The following is a 14143-nucleotide window of genomic DNA, read 5'->3' as shown; positions in this document are numbered from 1 at the left end:
GGTTTTTTTTTTTTTTTTTTTTTTTTTTTTTTTTTTTTTTTTTGACAGTTTTCCCAGGGGATTGGCACGTGTCGGGCTGGTGCCTTGGCAATACGGGTTTCCTGCAGATAAATTATTCAAAGCGGCAGAGGAGGGCAAGCGGGAAGAGTAACGGGCACTGCCTGCAATGTGCCAGCTCTGGCCATGAAAGAAGAAGGGCCGGGACCCTGCAGGGACAGTGGGGGAAAAGCAGAGCAAAACTTCAGTTTTCTTAAACCTACCCTCCAACGACAAGCTGCTTGCGTATGAATGGGGGGAGATCCAATTTCAGGTCACGTTTGTCTTCAAAAAAAAGTAAATTAGGTACTACATGTAAGCTAACACCCAGGCTCCTCGCTACACCCTGGCACCTCATAAAGCAACTCCTCCCATTGCCTGCAACACCTCTTCTAAGCCAGGATCAAGTGCCCCGGGAAGATGGGAGCACACTCGGTCGCCACGCGGGCAGAGGGGACAGAACTCTAAGGCACGGACAGACCCAAACTTGTCGAGGACCAAAGGATGGAAAAGCCAAATAGGCTGACCCTGCCTGGCCTACTGTACAAATCAGCGTTTTTTTAAAAACAAAACCCCCAAAAAAACCCCAACAACTAAATCATTGAGGTTTTTCCCCATAGGGAAGACCCCATTACTTGGTCAGAGAACATGACACAGCCCCACCACTGCGTATGCACAAGGTTTTGCTTACAGCACTGGAGGGACGGGGTGGGCTCTGCACGCCCAGACTCTGTTTTCGACCATCAGGCTCCTTTTCTCAGCTTCAATCAACAGCAGCATCGTCCTCAACAATCGTCATTTCCTACCAAAGTGCAGAAATACCAGGAGAAAAAGATCTATTTCTGAGCTCAGCCCCTACTCCTCCCAGGCAACTTAAATTAACTGACGTGACCATTACTGCACTTCTGGAGCCTCTGTGGTTATCGGGCTTGGATGCATGAAGGTTACATGAAACCACTGTCCTTTATTGTTCTCCTCCTCAGCGAGAAGCCCTCTAGACAGATCGTTTTAACGTGAAATTTCAGGTCACATAGTGCATGTTTGCAGTCTCAGAGACTGACGGGGTATTTTCATTTGTTCTTTCTCACATAATAGCCAGGATGAGAAGCTGTCTCGATTTCACTCTTATTATTTTAACTCTGAATGGAAAACAAAGCAATCTGAAAGGAAACCTGCAAATAAATTATTGCCACCAGATGCCAGCCTCAGAGCGTGTTAGTCCAGCTGGAAAAGGCGGAGGTTTATTCCACTCCTCCTCACCTTATCACTCGACTACCTCTCACATTAAACCAAAATAAGCATCTAGCAGGTTTCCTAACCAACACCAGGAGACAACACTGGGAGAGACCCTGTGCTGGGCCTCAGGTTACTCACTTCAGGATTCAGCTCCATGCTCTGCCACTGACAGTCAGGGTAACCTTGGGAACATCCCTTCATCGCTGGGTGCCCCTTTTTTTAGATCTTCTCTCTAAAGGTGCTCCAGTGCAGGGACTATTTCTCACCATGTGTTTGCCCCCCACTAAGGACCTTCCTGACACAACCATAATCCAAGCTGTGCTGCTGATGTCCTGCAAATCTAAATCAACGAGGTTCAGACAGATAAAACTTGAAAGACAGTTTAACCCAAGCACAATGTGAATTTTAACAGCCTAATTCTACAGTAAGAGTCTTGCTCTGCTGCCACAACTACAGCAATACAGCATGGGAACAGCAGCACAGATCTGAACTTTAATTTTATGGACTACCTACAGGGTTGATATTTTCTTCTTCTTTCTTATCTTAATACACTTTTTCTTTTTTTTTTTTTTTTTCTCCAATGGAAGACCTAGGTGCTAACATAAAACTGCTGAAGCCTCCCAAGTGCTGATGCCCAGGTGTGCCTGGGCTTCGACAGCTCTATGCAAATATGCCATTAAGGGCCATGCTGAAATTCCCCACGGTCAGCGGTAATACTTTATATGTATTCAAGAGCACCATGGAGCTCAGAGAAAATAAACATGCTGAAAAAGCCTTCAGCTGGACAAAGGGAGGTGAGGATTCAGCGGGAATATTTATTTAACTCTGAAAAGCAGCAGAGCTTCCATCAGTGCTTATTTGTGGATAGAGCAAAATGCCATTTGCAAGAAGCGGTGTCCGAGCTTCAGAAGGACAGACAGAGGCTCTATTTTTAGCTAAAAAATAACAAAAAAAAAAAAAAAAAAACAACCCAACCAAACAAATTTGCCTAGCAGCAAGTAAATCAGGAGGAGGAAAATGCCAGAAGAAATCACATTTTCCCAACAGAATGGTTGAAAAGTGGTTTTCTACTTGGTCCTTCCTCTGTTCCAGGTCCAAAGAGCCTCTTTTTTAGCTCCTGGAGGGAAAAGGCAGCGCTGGCCACGCTCTGCCCTGGCCACGCAGAGTCAGGGGATGGTCCAGCTCCCACAGCCCCGTTTCAGGGCTGGGCTCAAAGCCAGGATGAGGGAAGGGAAGGGAGGAGGATGCTGAGTGGGAACCCTCCACCATCGCCAACCTCGTCCCAGCAAAATCCTTCAAGCCATCACCAGGGCAAGATTCATTTTGTGGTTAATTTGCACTGTTGTCAGCTGCTCCTTTCCTACCCGGGATCAGCTCATCAGCACGAGACAATGAAGGGAGCAAACCCTGAGGTCCAGCTGGACGTAACTCTGGGGCAAATCACAGCCAGGCACCAAACCTGCCCCTCGGCACCCACCAGCCGCTGAGGATGGGTTTGAATGGCCTCTCCTGATTTCCCCTCCCTCTGCTTTTTTTTTTTTTTTTTTTTTGGGGGGGGATGTTTTTTTCCCCACCCCATGAGGAATCCCCCTTTGCCTGCTGCAGGCTGAACACAGGTGAAGAGACCTGGATCTGGGTCTTCCGAATCTTTCTCTCTGCAAAGTGCCACGGCATCATGGGTCATTGCAGAAAATGAAGAGGGCTTTGTCCCACTGGACTTTCTCTAGCTGTTAAGTTTTTTTAAAAAATAAAATCAAATAAGGGGTGTTGAAGGAAGAAATACCCTTGATCAAGAGTCTGCCTCTACTTTTAAAAAAAGGCTCAGTAGTAGCTCCCAGCTGCTATTTTATAACCACACTCTGAGGTTAGGTTTTTTTTCTCCCCCCCTTTCTTCCTTTAGGGTCTTCCTTGCTGCTTGATTTAAATCCTCCTGACATTCCACCTATTGTGAGTCCCATCCTCGGCTGAGTAAGCTACCGTCTGCCTTTTGCTCTCCGACTGCTTCCAGGGAAGGACACCCTGCGCGGTGTTCTCGGGCTTGGAGTCAGGGGGAGGATTTTGCCTTCATGTCTTTAGAGGCAAAACCACAGCTTGTACCCACCTCGAATTAAAAATTACAGCTGTGTCACAAACATCCTCCTGAAGCTGTAAAAAAAAAAAAAAAGCCCCATGCTGGCAGTGAAACGCTTCCCGAGCGCTAATGCTCTGTAGCCGTGGCAGAGGCATCCTCCACGCGAGTGAAGTGGACCAGAAAAGATGCTCCCAAGCATCGCATTTGACACAGCCGCAGCTGTACCGCGCGCCTCCGCAGCGCTGACACTCGAGCATTAAGCTGGGGTGATTTCATATGCAGCAGTTTAAGTTGACATATACTTTCCTCTTGACTGTTCGAAAGTGCTACAACACGCAACCCAAACGCCATTTCACGTGCCGAGAGATCTAAGTGGCTCCGGACGTGCAAACAGCTCTTATGCCAGAAGAGGAGGGGTAGGGGAGGGGAGAGGGGGAAAAAAAAAAAAAAATAAAAAAAATCGCAGCTCTTCAACCTCATTGTTTTCAAGCTCGGCAATAAGCTGCCTTTTTCATAAGATTATCCTTGAGCGGCACAATGCGAGGCGACCGCTGAAGCGAGCTATGTGCACATCTCCGTAAAGGATTGCAGCAGCTCGTGGCAGGGGATGGGCTCTGGTGGCTCCATCAGCATCAGCCCTGCCTGGCCTGAGAGCAGGCAGCCTGCCCACTGCTCCCGACCCCCAGCTAGCTCACCAGGGCACAGCATGACAGGGATTTGGGAGAAAAGATCCATTTCTCCACCAGCCACCGTGGTCCAGGCCGAGCACAAGCAGGAGCACCCGTGTGGAGGGTCCCCGGTGGCTCCGCGCAGAGTGCGCCTCGCCCTCGCGCTCCTCAGAGATCTCATTTCAGACCTGTCACGGGAAATTTTATCCTGGGCCTGGACTTCCTCGGAGGCGAAAATAAATAAGTAAACGTGCCCCACGTCCCATCGTCCTTCACCGTTGCGCATCGTGTGGATTACGAGCTGTAACCGGCGTGAAAAACTATTTAAATACAATATGCATCTATGAGCACACAGGAGAGTTCACGCGTGTGCACATGGTGGGGATCCCAAGGTTAGAGAGGGATTGAAACCCCTCCCCTGCCGTGAGGTAAGAGGGCTGCACACACACACACACACAAACGCAATCTCCAGGGATAAACTATCCTAAATTCTACCTGGATTTTAGGAAAACATAGCAGAAAATAAATATGCTACTGCACTGATAGGCAGAAACATTTCTTTTTTTTTTTTAATTTGCCTGAATGGATTTAGTTACACAGGGGGAAAACTCCTCATAGAGAGCCAGCAACAGCCTTAGCAAAGCCAGGGGCTTCCTCCTCCCTTCCCATTCAGGTTTAATTTCCCTTTTATAACAAAGGGGCAGAATTCCTCTGTTGCTCACTCGCACACCTCAGGCCAACAGGCTCAGTCTCGCAGCCTGAGACACGCAGGATCAGGCCCTTGCGTACCCTCGACACCCCGTGGGGTGACTCTTCACAGACCCGGCTTTGCAGGACCAGCGCTACCACCTCCAAAAGCTGCAGCTCCCCAAACCCTGCTCCCACTTCAGATGCCCCCTCCCCACCTCCTCCTTCTGCCCCCAGACCAGTCACTCCGTTAAGACACAGCTGAGCAGAGCCGGGGCTTGCAAGAATCAGTAAATATTAGCAATGTGCTCGGCAGAGGCAGAGCACTAGATGAGCACCAGGTACTGGGAATATTACCTTTTGTAATCATTGCTTTATTAACGTACAACAATCTTATTAAATCTAATCTAAGTGCTTATTTGGCAGGTTCAATAGAAAAGCCTTAATTGAGCTCGTTTTAAATATAGCAACAACTGCTTACTCTGCTTTCTAAGAAGGTGTGAGCTTTCCTGGCGACACCTGCTCGCAGCTGACAGCTTGTTAGCAAAGACGGATGGTTTTTAAGGGTGGGGTTTTTCCTGATTTGGGGTTTTCCCAGGGCTCGGTTTATTTGGGGATACAGGAAGAGTAGTGGGTAACATCAGCCACCCAAGGAGGGCTTCCTCCACCACCCAGGTGGGTCCATCCGCCCATCCAAGACGCTGCCTCACAACCGAGAGGCCAAAACAGGACGGGAAGTGCCATTTACGTAATGAGCAGCCCAGTTCTATACTTAATTAAAGCTTCCTCATCTGCTGGCAGTGAATCTGCCAGGAGGTTTGACAGCCTTGGCTGGACCTCTTTCATCAGCCACAGCTGCAGCAGTAAATGAGTGGCTCTGTTGAGCCCCCAGGAGCTGCCCGGGGTCCCGCAGGGGATGAATGCCTCGCTTGTCCTCTCCAAAGGCACCACAGCTTCACCTGGCGTGCGAGGGGCTTCTTCCGACCAGCCGGCGCCTTGGAGAAAGGGTCTATTTTAAGAGGGTTGGGACTGACCTAAATATCTAGATCTGAGCCATCCTTGAAGGATGGGACCGGAGAGGAAGGCAAAGATTTAAATATCTGGAGTCAAAGCCAAATCTTGACAGCTGGAAGCCCTCTCTGCCCGGATTCACCAGGCAGGAGGTTTGGCTGTAGCAAGGAGACAGAGACTTCCAAGTCCTGCCCATCACTTTGGGTACCGGAAAGGTTCCATCTCCCCGGGACCACCTGGCTGGAGCAGCACGTGGCCCTCATCCTGTGGCCAGTGCATGGGGCGGGGGGGGTCACCGTACCAAAAAAGTACATGTGGAAGATCGAGTGCTTTCTGCTCACCTTGATGCGTGCGCCGTGCAGGCTGGCGGCTCCCTCGCAGCTGCTGATCTTCTCTCCGCAGGTCCACCTCTGATTCAGCAGCTCACCCCGAAACTCATTTTCTGGGGAGGGGAAGAGGAACACGGGGTCAGGACACAGAATCAGCCCAGCACCTCAGCAGCAGCATCAACCAGAGGAAAAAACTCAATATTTATTCCCTGCTTGTTTTCTTTAATGGCCATACAAATCCTGCCTGAGGGTCTCCATGCCCAGAGCAGGACCCCAGGGTGCCCCACCAAGGCCAAGAGCCCCAACCATGAAGGAATTGTACATGTAGCCTCAGCCTACCCCAAACACTACAACGCTGCTCAGCTTGGCCCTCGGTTGGAAAACACAAGGAGTAACAGGGAGTGTCACTGGTGGGCTGGGCAAGGCACCTGCCTGCACCCGCCCGGGAGCCTCACGCTGGCTGGCAAAGGGCTTCTCCCTTACACCCTCTTCTTTTTCCAGAGGTGAAATTCAGTTTTACTCTTTCACAAAGATTTGCACATCTGTAGCTGCGGATGGGAGCCGTCAGCTGGGCAGCACTGAGAGCCGAGCGGGATCCCCACCCAGGTTTCCAACGACAACCCCGTGACGTCAGTGGGTCATTACAGCGAGAGGAGCCACCATCTGGAGATGAAGATTCTGGGAAATATGTACTTTACAAGCAGATTCTTGGCACTTGCCCTTCAACTTCAAACACCCTCACGGGGCCGGCACCGGAGGCGGTGGAGGATCTGCGGCAGCTGGGCCAGCGTGGAGGAGATGCCGTGGCGCGGGAGCTGCCCGGCACGGCCTCCCTGCTGAGCCCTGGTTGCTCACTGGGATGAGACTGAGAGCGTTTGCCCCCGGTCTCTGGCCTCCGGGCCCCCAGTGTCACAGCTCACCTTGGCAAACCCTTGTCACTTTGGGCACCGCCGCCGCGAGCCTTCCCCTCGCATCTTTAATTGCGGCTCCCTCTGGCATTGAGTACTGAATAATTTACTGCCTGTTCTCCAAGTCTTACTCCATTCATCTTCTACCACCGATGCAAAGCAAAAGGAGAGCATCCCCCAGAAGGAGACACGTGAGGAGCTACACACGTGCCGGCACGCTCATTCATCTCGGGCTGCTAATAGCCCGGGGAAGAGCTCAGGGCAGAGGCTACGTTTCCTCTGCTGGAACAGGCTCCTGTGCTTCCTTGGCTTGATGTTTCTATTATTGGGGTGATCTCAAAGACAGCAAAAGCAAGGAGAGGGCTCATGCACGCTAAAGGAAACCTGTGGAAGGTGGGTGTTTCCAGCAATGGCTAACTGCTGAGCCGTGTAGGACACCAGCCGAGCAACGCTGGGTCTGCTCTGCCACAAAGCAGCTTTTAGGAGAACGTGCAGCAAGTAGCTAGGGCGTTTATTCCTCCCCTGCCGGTGTCTGTTCTCTATCCATAAGACGTTAAGGAACAACCAGTACATCCCACAGTGCTCTTGCAAGAACAAGTACATTGAGAGACTGGGATAATTCGATCCTATGGTGACGTACAGTCCAAGTTAGTGCCTAAGATAGATGACCGTGACAGTCACCTTCACGTATTTGTCCTAAAACAGAGCCGCTCTGAAGCCAGGAGGGCAGCTGGGGGAACTTTTCTAGGTTTCACGGGAGAAACATCTGTGGTGGAGACTCCACTCCAAACCCTGTTTGAAGCACTGTGTTCCAGCCCCGACCCACAGGAAAGGCACAAGGCTTGGAAACAAAATCCAGGAGTTGCTGAAGCATTATTTTGCTTTGGAGAAGCTCGGAGGAAAGGGAGCAGGAAGGCACAGATGGCCAGGCAGATGATTAAAACCAAGCAAAATGTGGGAAAGAAGATAGAAAAGGACAGAAGAAAGGAAAAAAAAATCAAATAAGAAGAATAAAGATGTTTCTATAGCACATTCATAGGTCAGTACAGCCTGTCTGCTTATCTGAAGCACTTCACTGAGCACCCTTCTCCCAAGCAGCATGTTTCATAGCAGCAGCATCCTCTGGGATGCAGTGGGGGCAGGAGCAGAGAGGAGGTTAAACTGTAGAAACAATGGATCCTGGATGCAAGATAACCCTAAAGACAGCTTAAAAGATTTTTGAAAGGTTGAGAGGTCATGAGATTCAACCCTGAGGAGGCAAAAATGGCAAAACACACAGGCATACTCATCCTCTTTGGGGCTGTCTTGCTCATGTAGGCCTAAGTTGTAGGCTAAGGGTGAGTTCCAGGAGCTGCCGTGGGGAATCTGGCCCGAGATGCCAGCTTGTTCTTGCCACAGGCCCCATCCCAACCTCCTGTGCCTTCGTCCCTGTGAGCAGGAGGAGGGGAAGGGGCTGTGTGTTGGGGTGAGGAGCCTCAGCGCTGGCTGCACCAGCTCAGCACCCTCCTGCTCGCCCCTGTCCCTCTGCCCAGCCCGGTTCGGGTGGCCAAGGCAGCTCCGTCAACACGCGACTCAGATTTCCTCTACTCCACGCTGCTTAAATGCATCTGGTCTCTGGAGAGGATCAGCTTGCGCTGCTGGCTGTGCCTTTCCCACCTCACCTCCGGACCCTGGGTTCAGCAGAAATGCAGCTGACTGGCTACCTGAAGGACTCTTCTCTTAACCCCTACCTGGACCACCCAAGGGGAGATGTGGGATGTCGCCTTAAACACGAGTTTTTGCCCATGGGAAGCAGATCCCAGAGTGAACGGCACGTTCTGGGGTTCCTTCCTGGTACAGAGCTGGGACAGCCAAAGCTCACAACCAGGAGCGCTGGCATCCACTCCCCCTTGAAAACCAACCGAGATGCTCAGCTGGTCTGATAGATCACTGCCTGATGTTCACATTCCAAAGGAAAACTCCAGCTTTTCCCCACCTGCTCCAGCCTCAGTGCCCACCCCCTAGTCAGGATTGGATCACACACGCTGGGGTCCCTCACTAGACAGGCTGCTTTTCCCCATCAACATTTATGACAATCCACCACCAAAACATCCGTGTGTCCCCTTCCAAATGAGGTTGTTTCCCAAACCCTGAATCTATTTGTCTCTCTCCTTCAGAAATATCTACAAAGCTCAGCTGTGAAGTGCTGCGAGTTGTGCAGAATCCAGGCACGAAAGAGCAAGTTCTGAGAAACCTTTGGGTCCCCCTCAACAACTCCAAACAAGAAAATACGGAAACCTGGGAGGGAGACCACACGCTATTCAGAGTGTTAATCAGACTTGGGGTGTGTTTCACTTTCCGTTTCCAAAGAGAGAAGAAAGCACTGATCTGCCAAAAAATTAAACCCTCCAAAGAATGGCCAAAAGTTCCCCCCAAAATAAACCCAGCGAACCTCATAGGAAGCTTCGGAGCACGGAAGGGGAACAGAAAGTGAGGCGGGATGCTGCAGGAGGGGGCTGCCTGGGTGGCAGCCGGCTCCCACACGTGTCCTTACACTGTCAAATCTATGCAGAGGTTACATCTGCTATAGCGAAGTGATGGGGTGAGAGACAGGTTCCTTAGAGAAAAGATGGGGGGTGAAGGCTTCATTTCCTCGTAAGATGCGTCACCGCATATTTAAGCTGAAAGACTAGAAGAAAAACATATCAATCTTCATTTGCTCCCCCAAGTGCGAGAAAAGATAAAAGGAAGAGTGTAAGATTTTTCGTCATCTTTGCTCAGGCGCATTTTTTCGTTGGGAAAGGTGAACCCTGTGTTAACAGGGCAGCAACGTGCGGAGGACAGGCTGGGTCCTCCAGTGTCCCACCAGAGAACGTGGGCTCGCTTCCCGGAGCAAATACTCCTGGGATAGGAGGGTGCCCTTTGGAGCCCATCTTTCTTATGAGTTAAAAGAAAAAATAATCTCAGACTCAGATTTTACATCTTCTCTAAGCTGCAGAAGGCACCCACGGGCCCCTGCACCCACTGCAGCTCATCGCCTGCACACGCTGCTCTCCGTGGCCACCAGCCGCTGCCTGGAGAACACCAAGAGCTCAGTTTGCTTTGTTGCGTGGCCCCAAACCCACGGGGCAGTGAGGACTTCTCTTCCCGCTGGCAACGTGAGTCTAATCTTTGATTTAAGGCTTCAGTCGCAGACCCTCGCTGCGCCCTGCACCCCTGCGCGCAGCCCCCAGCACTCAGCGCAGCCTGAAGCACGACTGATCGCCCCACGCTCCCGCCCAGCCCTTGCCAAAAAAAGGCTCCTCCGAGCCGAAACCCCACGCCAGAACCTGCTACTTCAGCCTTCACCCATGCAGGAGCGCGGCAGCTACGCATCAGGGTGCCTTTTTTTTTTTTTTTTTTTTTTTTTTTTTTTCTCTTCCTTCAAGGGAGATGAATTAAAACCTCCATAGGGATCAAAATACACTGAAAAAAATAGAACCCAGCCACTTTAGCAATTCTTCTCCATTCTCCTCTGTCGCCAGGAGTGTTGGTTTAACCCCCTCTCAGGGCACAGAAATACTGTCTATTCAACGCAATTATCGCTGTTTACTGTGGCACGGCTATGTTCAGTGCTTCAAATTTAGCTTCCTAAACATGCATTTAATTTAAGATCTAATACTGGATGTTAATTGTATATTGCACAGTAAATGACTGATCATTAAAACATATTAATTGAGGTTTAACAGCTGTGTAATAGATATTACATCTCACACTTATCAGCAAGTATGATTTAATAATCAGCTAGGACGGGATACACGGATGGGAGGTGTAGCATGGCCAACTAGATTGCAGGTTCCTCTTTGTTGTTCACTTGCTGACCTAAAGATATATTTGCTTAGCGTGTTTGGAAAGAGCTTGGCAGATGCGAAGCTTTGATTCTCTCACCTAGGGACCTTATACCTGGACAAGTCCCAAAGAGTTTATAATCTCCCTAAAGGGAGAAATGGGGGAGCCATGAGCTGTTTTCTCCTACAAAGCCGGGGCCAGGCTGCAGGGACCTGACCCCACGCCTGTGTCTGCACCGACAGCAAGGCGGGGAACCAGTGAACTCCAGTGAAAGGGGAGCGAATGGTGGGATACGGTCATCTTCTCCCAGCACCTGGGAGATCCCTTCCGCTGTGTGCAAGAGCCACAGCCACCCTGCACTTCCTAATAGTAACTCTTATTTAAAGCAAGTTGACAAACGTCATTGCCCTTGACGAGGGATACGTGTGTCCCAGCGACTCCCTGGGCTGGTCCCCAGGGCACTTCACCCGAACGCTTGGTCTCCTGCTGCTCCCACCACCTGGCTCCGTCGTCACGCTGACCCAGCGCATCCCTCTCCCGCAGCCCCGGGCTCGCTGCGCCTCGTCCCCACGTCACTCCCAGCCTCGCCTCGTCTTGCCGAAGCGCAGAGCCGGACGGTGCCTCGCTGCACTGCGCGGCTGTTTGGACACCCAACAGCTCAGCGTACCGGTGAGCTGGATTTTTGATCCCACGGCCCCGACAAACATGCAGGGCTGGCTTAACCCACTGCGCTACCGAACCACACGCTGCAACATCAAAGGTTGTGAAATCTGTGATGTGCACTCTGATCTTTTTATTTTCCCCTTACCCAAAGGAAAATAAGGGGTTTGATTTCAGCAGGATCAAGCCTTTCTAGCGCTTTCACTGCCAAACAGATGCTTGCAGCACGGCGTGTGTTGCCAACCCACTAAGCAACTGGCTCAGCACCAGCACGGCTCAGAGGTGTACAGCCCTGCTCAGCTCCACGGGTCCTGGGGGCACAGAGGAGACGAGGGCAGCACCCAGGTTTCCATCTGGCTATGCAAAGAGGAAGGGAACAGGTCACTGCCAGCACGATGCCACTGTTTCTCCATCTCCAGCCGCAAGAACCTGCCACCCTCCTTCCAGCAATTCCTGCAGTGCCCAGGGGTCAGCCAGCAGTCCCGGGAGCATCCCCCTCCTTGGCTCCCTCCTCCAGCACTGCATGAAGCACAAGTGACTCACATCCTCCTTCCCAGCCCCATGCCACCTCACCTCTTGGCTCAGCCTGCTTTTGATGTCATCAGCTGCCACCTCTGCCCAGGCAGCTGCGTCAGCCCCTGTGGCCGCCTCAGCCATGCCAGCTCGTGCTTTGCCCTGTGATACCTGGCACCTCCGGATGCTTTTGAACTTTCTTTGTCAGTTCCTTGATGGGAAAAGGGAATCGTCCCTTTCCCGCAGCCTTGGGACAGGACACAGAGCAAACGGCTTAATCACGAGAAGATTCATATATCCCAAACACGAGGACACGCTGCAATAGGAAGGGAAGAAGCACCAAAACCTGCTCCTTGGAGAAGGGGCAAAACCCTCAGCAGCAGGTTAAAGATCTGCCAGGAACAAGGTACAGACATCACCCTGCCACGGGACCGGCATCCCCAGGCCCTTGCAACGGTTGCGCTGCCTTCTCTCCATCCCAGCACCCAGCAGCGCTGCACCCCTGGAGCCCCAAGTGCTCCAGGGAAGGACCAACATTTCATCCTGTTCCTCTGTACCACCCAGAGCTACAGGAGCCGAAGCCCTCAATGCACCTACAATGCAAAGGGAGCAAATGAGGCTACAGTCTCTCCTCATTAAGTGCAATATTCATGCTCCAGTGTTCATGGCCAGTTAATAAGACTTTTTTTATTAGAGTCTTTTTTCTTTTCCTACACAGTGGCAGAAGCACACTACGAAGCGCTGCAGAAGGTATAAAAGAAGGTGGTTTTCGCCTTCCATCCTTGTATCACTTGCGTACTCTTCAAGAGAGGAATAAACGCTGCGTGCCACAGTAGCACTGCTGTCTGTGCATTGCTCTGAAGTGTATTGATCCAAAAAAAAGAATAGAGTGAACACTGGTCAACATCCCATTTCTCCTGGCTCCTTGGGGGAGCTGTCAAAATGCAAAGCCGCCCTGAGCATGGTGAGAGGGGACACCAACACGAGGGAAAACAAAGCGCTGAGGTTCTCTTTGGGGTTTCCAAGGCCCAAGGCAACAGCGAGAGCTGAGCTGTGGGCGTTTCTGCCTCCTGCCTTCACCCTACCAGCCACTAAGAGTTTTTTCCCTACTGCAATAGCAGGAACTTCACAGAATCCTCTGGGTTGGAAAAGCCCTTGCAGCTCCTCCAGCCCAACCATGACCCTCACCCTGACCCTTCCCAACTCCCCCAGATCCCTCAGCGCTGGCTCAGCCCGACTCTTCAACCCCTCCAGGGATGGGGACTCCACCACTTCATATGAGCCTGATGCTTAATTCCTCTTCCAAACATACCTGAGCCTGAACAACAACAACAACAAATTAAATATCAAGGAAACCCCAGCTTATCACTTCCAAACGAGTGCCAGCATCCCCCTTCTGCCAGGCTTATCCACAGCCTGGACCGCTCCTGCCGACAGCTTCATCTCCAGCGTCCAGCCTTTTGTGCACGCAGAGGGAGTCCTGCTCAGCCACGCTCATCTGCTTGTGCCCAGTGTGTGTGCAAACAGCCGTGTAACGCCTCCGGCACGCAAGAGAGCATCTCCGAGAAACAGGATATCGCTGCTTTCTTCTTGCACATTTCCCTCATTATTTTGTTCTAATTTGGCTTTCCTGGTACCTTCTCTATTCAGTGAAAGCCAAATGCAAACCGTGTCCCTTAATCTCCGAAACAGCAGCACACTGCTGAGAAAATAATATAGATGTAACTTCCAGCATCACACACTTTCTTTTCCATTTATATGCAAATGTCGACCTTTCACCCAAGCTGTCTCAAAGAAGTATTTCCTTAAAAATGCAAATAGCATGTTGCAGGCAGTTACTCTGGCTGAGTCTTTCTTATATTATTATTATTATTTCTTTTAACCTTACCAGCACTGTAAAACACAACTGCTAAACTGCGCCCCAGTAATAATTACTTTTCATACCAAATCGAAAGCCTCCGTGGAGCCGATGTGTCGAAACACCAGCAGGAGAATTCAGCACAAATGAATTTTTAGAGATGGTTTTGGGTAAGTGCGTCTTGGGCCAGGGAGAAGGAAGCAGCTCCAAGACGTGTTGCTGCTGAAGGGAACAACCTGATGGCTCAGGGGGAGGTTATAAGAGCATCTTGTGTCTTGTAAAACCCTTCCCACAGCGCTGCTGACACACAGAATCCTTGGGAAGGGGGAAACAACCTGTGTAAGCCGGGGGGGGGGGGG

The 14143-nt window shown here is 51.0% G+C and overlaps 1 protein-coding gene and 1 long non-coding RNA gene across 2 annotated transcripts in view; one reads left to right on the top strand and one right to left on the bottom strand.

The window, feature by feature from the left end:
• Nucleotides 1–14143, bottom strand: part of MYT1 (myelin transcription factor 1) — a 62352-nt gene that overhangs the window by 38613 nt on the left and 9596 nt on the right. Inside the window, exon 2 of the mRNA XM_026861933.1 lies at nt 6051–6151. The gene's annotated coding sequence lies outside the window, so the exon portion shown is untranslated. The remainder of the gene's footprint in view (nt 1–6050; nt 6152–14143) is intronic.
• LOC113487403 overlaps nt 6062–14143 on the top strand; it is a 17162-nt gene continuing 9080 nt past the window's right edge. The window contains exon 1 of the long non-coding RNA XR_003399780.1: nt 6062–6176. This is a non-coding gene — a long non-coding RNA (uncharacterized LOC113487403). The remainder of the gene's footprint in view (nt 6177–14143) is intronic.

Source organism: Athene cunicularia, assembly GCF_003259725.1.
Source record: "Athene cunicularia isolate RWA chromosome 20 unlocalized genomic scaffold, athCun1 chr20_part1, whole genome shotgun sequence".
Lineage (NCBI taxonomy): Eukaryota > Metazoa > Chordata > Aves > Strigiformes > Strigidae > Athene > Athene cunicularia.
Note: the sequence above shows the minus strand (reverse complement) of the source record. Positions and strands in the feature narration are given on the sequence as shown.